A 9,202-nucleotide genomic window follows, 5' to 3' on the forward strand; every position below is an offset into this window, starting at 1 on the left:
TGCTGACAAGTCACCTGTAATCTGACTTGGACTGGGCTCATTTTAATTTGTAAAAAAGAAACTTAAAGACTTACTCTGATAAAAATCATGTTTTAAAACATTATTGTTGCTTTGTTTGATGATGGAGAATGTATATTAAGAAAATTAAGATTAAATTTATATTTCGGAGTATTTTTTTATCGAATTGTTGAGAATGAAAAACAAACGAATGAAAAATAACGTTAGAAAAAGATCGTATTTGTGACTTGGCCACAAGCTTCCTCTCTAAGCTACAGAGAGGGGAAGTGGGGGCGGGGTCGCTCCACTGCAAAAATCCCGCCCACGACTCAGAGCTGAATTTATATTGAACTCCTGCCGCTCTGCAGAAACTATGCCCTAAATAAAAGATAACGGTTTCTAAACTTTGGCTAAAACCATCATAATTCTTGTTAAAATAAAACTGGGAACGCTTTAGAAACAGATCAGGAGATGATCGGAGACAAAAACCACTAAAGCCGACTCGGACCTGCAGTCTCACACTTGAAACCTGATGTAGACCTGAGACAGCTAATATAGGACCTGACTAGATTTGAGACCTGAAGTTAGAGAAATCCTCAGTTGATGAAGGAAAAGTCCCAAACAGACGACCTGCTGATCTTTATCATGTTATAACCAAATGATCAGAATAAACTTTTTGATCCGATACATTTTTTTCAGTATCCTCTTGATAATCCTGTTTTTTTAATGATATTTTTTCCAAGTTATTCAGGCCATGAACTGACCAATCAGATGCCTTAATATAAGTAGGTGGAGCCTCTGGCCCGCATGTCCAACGTTCAGAAAGTTTGACAGATTCTGACCGTGTTTGAATTCCCTCCCTAACTATAACTACATAGTTCTCTGGATTAAAAAAAAATAATCAGACATTACTTAGCTCATTACTTCCTTTTTCCTTTCACCAGTTGTGAAAACCTCATAAATAAGAGCATTTCACAACATCTATTTGTGATTCATTGAGTTCTGATGATGAAAATGTGAAGCGTTTATTTAAAAAATACATTTTTTCCACAAAATGTGTTCAAACAAACATTTTGGTCACTAATCTAGTGAGCATCGATGCACGCTGTTTTGTTGCAGAGAATTCTGGGAAATTACTAGGGCTTTGGATTTTGGGATTGTAAATTCAAACAGATCTACATAATAGCAGACGGACTATAAAGTTATTAGTGAAGGAATTCACACACAGCTGTAGTGTGGGCCGTTTTTAAATGGTGGGGGTGTGGCCTACCAAGAACCTCCCTCCTGATTTTTAGCCGCTGCGTTTCCGTTATTGTCCATTTTTACGACTGTTTTATTTTTATTTTTTAGTGTAATCCCTGTACTCTAACCCAGGATCATAGGAGACTCGTGATGACCTGTGACCTCATCCACACTGCCCCCCTGAGGCAGGAGCTGGAATTGCAGCTTCCGGCCGGTTTGACGTCCTCACGTTGCAGTGAGAAGCTGCTGACACCAGAGGACATGTGATGCTGGTCACACCTGGACTCACCTCAGAGGTTCAGTGATGCTGCAGTGCGGCCAAAGCCAGAGTGAAAGAGCTTCCTAAAGCCGAGAGCCGTCCTGCTGAGTCATGCTTCTGGCAGCGCTGCAGAGATAAGTGCGGCTGGGCGAGAGTGTGTTTCTGTCACGGGGGAATATTTGTGTTGCTAAGCAGGAAAATGATGAGCTGGGAGAAGACAGAAAGTTAATCTGCTTGAGATAAGACTCGTTGGGCTTGGGATGAAATCTGAAAGCATATTTCCATAATTTGCTGCACATCAGAGCCGGCACTTAACTGTGCCGCTGCGCTCCTGGCCTCAGAAACATTTCCATAATCCATCCGGTCTGCGCAGGATTCCTCCCCAAAGTTCTGCAGACGGCAGCTGATGTCGGGCGGATAACGCTCCCCTGTTTGTGTTTGTTTCTCCTCCTGAACGGATGCATTCCCACAAAGGAGGAGAGTTTTCCGCTCCTGCATCGAATTTGAACACGGCGAGCGGATTCATCAGCAGAAAAAGGAAGGAAGAGAAATAATGAAACGTTTCTACGATCAACAGGCCGAAGTTAATCCTGCATAACTGAATCTTGTCCGTTTAGACGGATTCATGCGGTTTTTAGTGGAAGCTGGAGGAGTGAGGACGACAGCTTCAGTTTGTTTCAAACCTTTAAAAGTCTCACAAAGGATTATGGGTAATGTGCAGAAAACTCTGAATTTCCTCACTATCCTCCAGTTATATCAGGTGTTTGTCATTTTTTTGTCATCTACAATTCAAAATAATGTCTCAAACTTCCCAGAAGTCTCTGTGAAAACAGCGTGCATCAATGCTCCCTAGATTAGTGCTTATAGACCACAATGCATTGTGTTTGTAGTTTTTTTTTGTTTGTAAATATACTTGTAATAAATCTTCCAAGTTTTGATCATCAGAACACATGAAATAGTTTTCATGAAATGTTTAGATTTTATGGTTTGTACTTTTTGAAATCAGTGACGTCATATTTGGTGTTTAAAAAGGTTGTAAATATATGTCAGAATTGTGTTAAAATCCAAGGATCTAGTCAGTCCTGCACTTTATAGTCTCTTCAGGGTTCTGGAGTAGTGATGCAATTCTACGGTGGCCCTGAATTACAAATTAGATCAACGTAAAAACATATTAAAGATCATCTTAAAAAAGAAAAACAAATAATAAAACATGACAATCAGAAATCCAAACATAATTGGAAACATAAATAAAGAAATACAGTAAAAAGGAAAGTTTTGGAAAACAAAAGTAGTTTCTAGAATCAAAATGAAAAACAAAAACAACAAAAATATCCTGTAGGACATCAACTGAAAGGAATTTCACTTTTGATTTCTAGAAATTTCTTCCAAAATGTTTCTCAATTCATTTTTGTTTCTGGAATTTTCTTTTAATTCTAACATATAATGTTCGTTTTTATTTGATTTCTTTTTTATCTTTCATATGATTTTGAGTTGAGTGATTTGTCCTTCAGGGCCACCGTAGAATTCAAGACTTTGATTAAGTGCATCAGTTGGGTCTGAAATCCTTTTATTGGGTCTAATCTATCTTTCTATTCTTTTTTATTAGTTCTCTGTGCGTCTGGTTGGTGCAGTGCGATTCATGTGTTGTCCAAGGGGAGCGGGAAAGATTCCAGATTCCAGGTGGATCTGTGTGCTCCTGTTCTTGGCTGTGGACCTCGCCTCTGGCTCATCTCCTCATCTACTACACTTTTCAAACATGTAGTTGTAGAGTTAGATAAGCTAATTCTTGTTTATTCTTATTCATTATTCTTTATAACTGTTGTTTTGGGAGAGGATCTCTCCTTCATGTGGAAATCCATGAGGTTTATTCTTTTTTTTAACCCCAAGAAACTTTTTAGGAGCTTTTCTTTAAGGAGAAGGATCCAAAGGTAGGGCTAACCAGTCCAGTCCAGTTCAGTCCAGTCCAGTCCAGTCCAGTTCAGTCTAGTCTAGTCCAGTCCAGTTTCGTTTCCATTGCGTTCCGTTTAGCAATCATCTTGGGAGCAGAGTCAGAAACGGGTCTGAACCTTCTTTCTCCGCCGTCATTCCTCGATCAGCTGAGAGTCGTAATCCGAGCGGCGCCATTGACAGTCTATGAGAACTGGAGTGAGAGAGTGTGACGTCATCCATAGAAAACGGTTTCATCCGGTTCCAACCAAACGAAGTCAATTCAGTCGCCAATTTTTTGCGACACAGACGCCGCCATGTTGGAGCCACAGTGGTCCGAGTCAGTGAGTTTCTATGGTAACCAATCAGGAGTGAGCTTGTTAGAAGGCCACACCCAAGCTTCACAAAATTTGTCAAAGGTTTTGAACAGTGGATGTGGGAGTCAGCAGGCTCCACCTACTTTTATTGAGGCCTCTGATTGGTCAGTTTGTAACTTGAATAACTAGAACTACAGAAAAATTATGAAAAAGAGGATTATAAAGAAGATGCTAAAATGTAGAAGACATTTATGGGATCTTAGCATTTCACTTCCTGTTTGGAATTCGAGTGGGGAGCAGTCACTCAGTCCAGTTCCTTTATACAGTCAACGGGCTGTCAGCCGTTCCTCCACAGGACCGGCAGCATCTGTCAGATGATGAAACCATCTCAACTGATGTGGAAGAGTGGCTCTGGAACTTCCTGTCAATCAACAAAACCAAAGAGGGAGGACCACTAGGTGGCAGTGTGACACTGCTTTGAGTTTAAACATCTTCATGTTCGTGATGTTTTAGCAGGAGTGTGGATTTCTCGTTCTCCGACAGATCCAGTGCTCACACAGAGACGTCCAAACCTGCAAACTGCAGTTCATGACAGAAAGTGACTTCTTCATTTCCTGGTTCTTCTTCCTCACAGACGTCAGACAGATGCAACAGTTCCTCGACAAAGATTAGCCTCAATCACCAAACAGATTTCCGCTTTGAGAAGATTCCTCTGGCCTGCCTGGAAGAGCGGAAATTACAGCAAAGAAGAGAGGAGCTGGAAACGCTCGTCTTCAGCTCCTCCTGCTCTGCCTCCCGTCTGCAACATCCAGCTGTTAATAAATGCTGGATAATCAGAGCTGCTGCTGTTTGTGAAGCTGAGAGACTTCTGCACAATTGACTTTGGGTTTTTATCTGCAGGCAGCAAACAGAGGAGCTCTGACGGAGAGGATGAGGAGGTAAAGCGTCACAGTTACTGCAGCAGAATTCAGATCAGGAGAAACTCTCACATCATATCGAGCTGCTCTGGACTGAAGCTCAAAGACTTTTGATCTCGTAAATAAAACACGTTCAGGTCATGATGATCCTGGTTTAAGAAATCCAGGAAAAGCAGCTCGTCTTCTGTGTTTGATTCCCTCGTTTCCAGGAATGCTGTCGTTCTTAGGCAAAGGTTCAAGTCTGCAGACAGAAGCAGGTTTTGAGTTGGAGTGTCAAACATGTGTCAAAGCCACGGCCCGGGGGCCGGATCCGGCCCTCCTGGTAATCCTATCCGGCCCTCCAGATCATTTTATTTTATTGTTATTAATGACCTGATGTTATCTTGAGCTCATTTCTAACTTGTATAATTTTTGACAAAATATATTTTATGGAGAGTAAAATATTGAAAGTTATTTAAGGTTTAAGTTGATTTATTCTGGAATAATATTCCTGCTTTTTATTATTCAGAATTATGTTAAAAAGTTACAGTTTTAAAGTTTCAAAATGTTTGGACTATTTGTGACTTATATTTTTTAGGTTATTTTGGAGTTTAGCTAATATTTCAGCTACATGCTAGCTGTTTTGGCTAACCTAAGTTTTTTTCTTTATTTTTTTTTTTCTTCAGTTTTTTAGGCTAATTTGGCACTAATATTTTAACTGGCTATTAGCTTCAGCGTTCTCAGCTATTAACTTTACCGATTTCAGCCATCAATTTCAGCATCTTTAGCGGCCAAATTCAGCCTCCAGCATTCACACTAGCATTATTACAGGTAATATTATATATCTAGTTTATAATTATGTTAAAAAGTTACAATTTTTAGAGTTTAATATTTTGGTTTTACAGTGTTCAATGACTGTTAATCCTGTTCGGACTGCGACCTAAGGTGTATTTTGAGTTTTAGCTCCGTGTTTGATTGAGTTTGACACTCCTGGAGTGAAGCATCGATGCTGCAGATCTGATAGAAGTAATTTCAGTCAGAACTTTTGCTGTTTCAGAAGTGCGTGAAGCCCGCAGACACGTTCAAATCCTAAAACCCACACAGACAAACTCTCCCCGCGGCGTAATCCACGCTGCAGAAAATCCCGCCGCAGTAGCGTGCTCCTCAGACTCGGTGAGCTCCGGGTTAAAGTCTGTCTGATTTGTTCTGCGAGTCGAAAAGCTTCGCTTCTACTTTCTCTCAGCATCCGAAGCTTCATGTCAACTTCTAATCCTGTCAGCCTCCAAAACCTGAACCGACACAAACACAAATGATGAAAGAATCTGACTCCGAGGGCGTAACCGTGGCAACAGGCTGCACACCGGCTGCCTCAGTTCCCTCCGGCAAAGCGGATGAGCATCATTTGTCTAAAGAGCAGAGAAATGGGATTAAAAAGTTTTTCAAAAAAGCTGCTTCTTACCTGGAAGTGAGGAATGAAAGATTATGACAAAAGACTTTCCAAGGTCTGAGGAGAGAAGAGGAGACAGATGTCAAGTCAGACTCGTGAAACCAGATGGTACAGGAAGTTTAAGCTCTTCCCAAAGGACTGCCGGTTCTTTTTCAGGTCAGTAGAAAACAAGCTAAACAGCTTAATGCTCATAAACAACAAAACTTCAACACTAAGAAGAAAAAGAGAAGTGAGACCAAAGTGGAAACACTGAAATAAGAACCATAAAACCTGATTCTGACTTTACTTTGACCTGTGAAGTTCCTTCATCTTTAATCATAATCCACAGATTCATGAATTTTCGTGTCTTACGGCCAATTTTTTTCCATGTAAGAATTATACCAGAGTTCAGTTTCTTCTGTTTCCTGGAAGAAAAAGACCTCAGGCTGCAGGAATCTGTTATTGCTGCAGGTGAAGGTGTAAACTTTCAATTTCTATTTTTTCTTCACAGCATAGAATTTCTCCATGTTAAAAAAATGGATAAAAAAAGGAAACCAATGAAAATGAAAAGAGTCAAAGCTCTCCAACACAACATGTGTCAACAAACACAGATGTTCTAGAGCGTCACAAACACAGATGTTCTAGAGCGTCACAGATGTTCTAGAGCGTCACAAACACAGATGTTCTAGAGCGTCACAGATGTTCTAGAACAGAGGTCGGCGACCTTTAACAGTAAAAGAGCCATTTGGACTCGTTTTCTATGGATCAAAACCTAGTAGGAGCCGAATAGTCTGACTTTAACATTTAGGACATTTGGATTTGCTGTCATGGCCAAATTTATGTCTACTTTTTAACACGAACAAAAGCAAAAATATAAAAGAAACCAGTATTTCTCAAAATGGGATTTTTTAATACGTTTTTACCTTTTACCTTTAGTAAAGGCCAAATTAGCGAAAAAGCTAACTCTTTGCCTAATTACTAGCTGAACTCCAAATTAGCATAAAATTCCTCAGTAAATTAAATCAGTCAAAAATGTTAGCATGTTGCTAAAATCAAAGCTAAATTAGCCTAAAACCCCAAGTAAAAAACAAATCAGCCAAAAATGTTAGCATATTGCTAAAATATTAGCTTAACTCCAAATTAGCATAAAACATTTCATTAGAGGCCAAATTAGCCACAAAAAAAGCTAGCTTGTTGCTCAATTACTAGCTGAACTCCTAAATGGCCTAAAATTCATCAGTAAACTAAATTACTCAAAAAATTCATCCTGCTTCTAAAATAGAAGCTAAATTCTCAATGATCCCCCAAAAAACTTCAGTAGATCACAAACTAGCCAAAAACATCTGCATGTTGCTAAATTATTAGCCAAACCTCAAATTAGCATAAAATTCATCAGTAAACTATGTTAGCCTGTTGCTAAAATAGAAGCTAAACTCTAAAATAGCCTAAAACCCCAGTAGATGACAAGCCAAAAATGTTAGCATGTTGCTAAAATAACAGCTAATCTCCAAATTTTTAAAAATTGCTATTTTATTTTTCGTCACCCAGAGAGCCACCTTGGAGAGATAGAAGAGCCACATCTGGCTCTGGAGCCGCTGTTGCAGACCAATCTTCTAGAGCGTCACAAACATAAATTGGAAGTGATCCTTTACCTTCCCTCCCTCAGTCCATCCATCCATCATCCATCCATCCATCCATCCATCCATCCATCCATCCATCCATCCATCATCCATCCATCATCCATCCATCCTCTTGTGCTTTTCCAGACCTTCTGTTTTATTTCCAGGAGAACACTGAGGTTTTCCAGGATGGCTGTGAGAATCATCACACAGTCACAGAAACCTCGTGAGAACAAACGGTTCAGCATCGTCATCCTGATGTGAGGAGAGTTCAGTTAGAACTTTTTAACTTCAATCACAATATTATTTTTTTAAAAATGAAAAACTTTACCTGTAGGTAAATTTAAAAAAAAGAGTAATTTTGTTGTTTGGACAATCAAAGAAATATTATTATTTTAGCACAAAAAATATAAACTTTTTTTATCAAACTGATCTAAAACTTTTTTTTTCTTTACAGTGTTGTGGTCCTTAAAGCAAAGAGAAAACAAATCTACAGAATAATTTAAGACCAGATTACTCCCGAATGACCTGAAGAAAACTGGATTTTTAGAGAAATCATCTGAGGTCTGAGGATAAACACAGAGAAGTTCTCCGTCTGCAGCTCCTCCAGGTCAGAAACACGATCAGATTCAGATCTTTATCCACGAGAAGAGAAGAAAACTGATGGATATTTTAAAAGATTACAAAACAAACATGTTTCTATTATTCCTGGAGAGTTATTTTCTATAAATAAATATCAGGTTCAGAGGAACGTTCACACATCTGACCTGAAACTTTGTTATTGGTAAAACCCTCATGTGGGTTTGGTCGTATAGAATGTTATTTTTAAGAAAACAAGACGAGTTCTGATGAAACTGAAGCTTTTCCTGCAGTCACATGCGCAGGTTAACTCTGTGAATCAGAAGATAAACAGATGAATCTTCAGCAGAGAACCAACCAGAGACCATGGAGGAGAACCTCCAGCCTGCTGAGTTTAGAGAAACCCGAAATGAAATCCGCTCTTCTCCTGCTGTCACCTCCCTCCACGGCCGCCGCTCCTCCGCTGTCAGGATGGGATTCTGCAGCATCATTGGACGAGCGCACGCGCCAAACGCCACACAGGTGCATGCTGGGAGGCCATTCAGAGCAGGTCAAAGCTCGCCTGGTGAGGAGAGGACTGAATAAATCGGCTCAGTGAGCTGAGAGCCCTGAAATAAAAGGAGGCGAAGGGCGTAAATGTACCTGTTTGAAAGTAAAAGAGGTGATTTCACCGCTTTAACGGGGAGTTAATGTAGAAAAATGTCGCAGAGACGCTGAGAGCAGAAATGAAAACAGTCTGAGGGGAACGAGGACCTTCAGCTGCTCAGAGAAACCTGCAGACAAACGGAGGAGTCTGAACACGAGGAGCTGTTGGACGGCAACGAAAACACAAAAAAAAACAACAAAAATACCAAAAATACAGAAAACACCAAAAAACAACGAAAATACCAAAAAACAACAAAAGACAAAAGAAACCAAATCAACAACAAGTAACAAAAACA

General features: G+C 39.8%; 1 long non-coding RNA gene across 1 annotated transcript in view; it reads left to right on the forward strand.

Moving 5' to 3' along the window:
• The window catches only part of LOC112157459, a 9,072-nt gene extending 4,209 nt beyond the window's left edge, over positions 1–4,863 (forward strand). The window contains exon 3 of the long non-coding RNA XR_002921157.2: positions 4,642–4,863. This is a non-coding gene — a long non-coding RNA (uncharacterized LOC112157459). The remainder of the gene's footprint in view (positions 1–4,641) is intronic.
• The last annotated feature ends 4,339 nt before the right edge of the window (positions 4,864–9,202 follow it).

Source organism: Oryzias melastigma, linkage group LG23 (genome assembly GCF_002922805.2).
Source record: "Oryzias melastigma strain HK-1 linkage group LG23, ASM292280v2, whole genome shotgun sequence".
NCBI classification, from domain to species: Eukaryota; Metazoa; Chordata; class Actinopteri; order Beloniformes; family Adrianichthyidae; genus Oryzias; species Oryzias melastigma.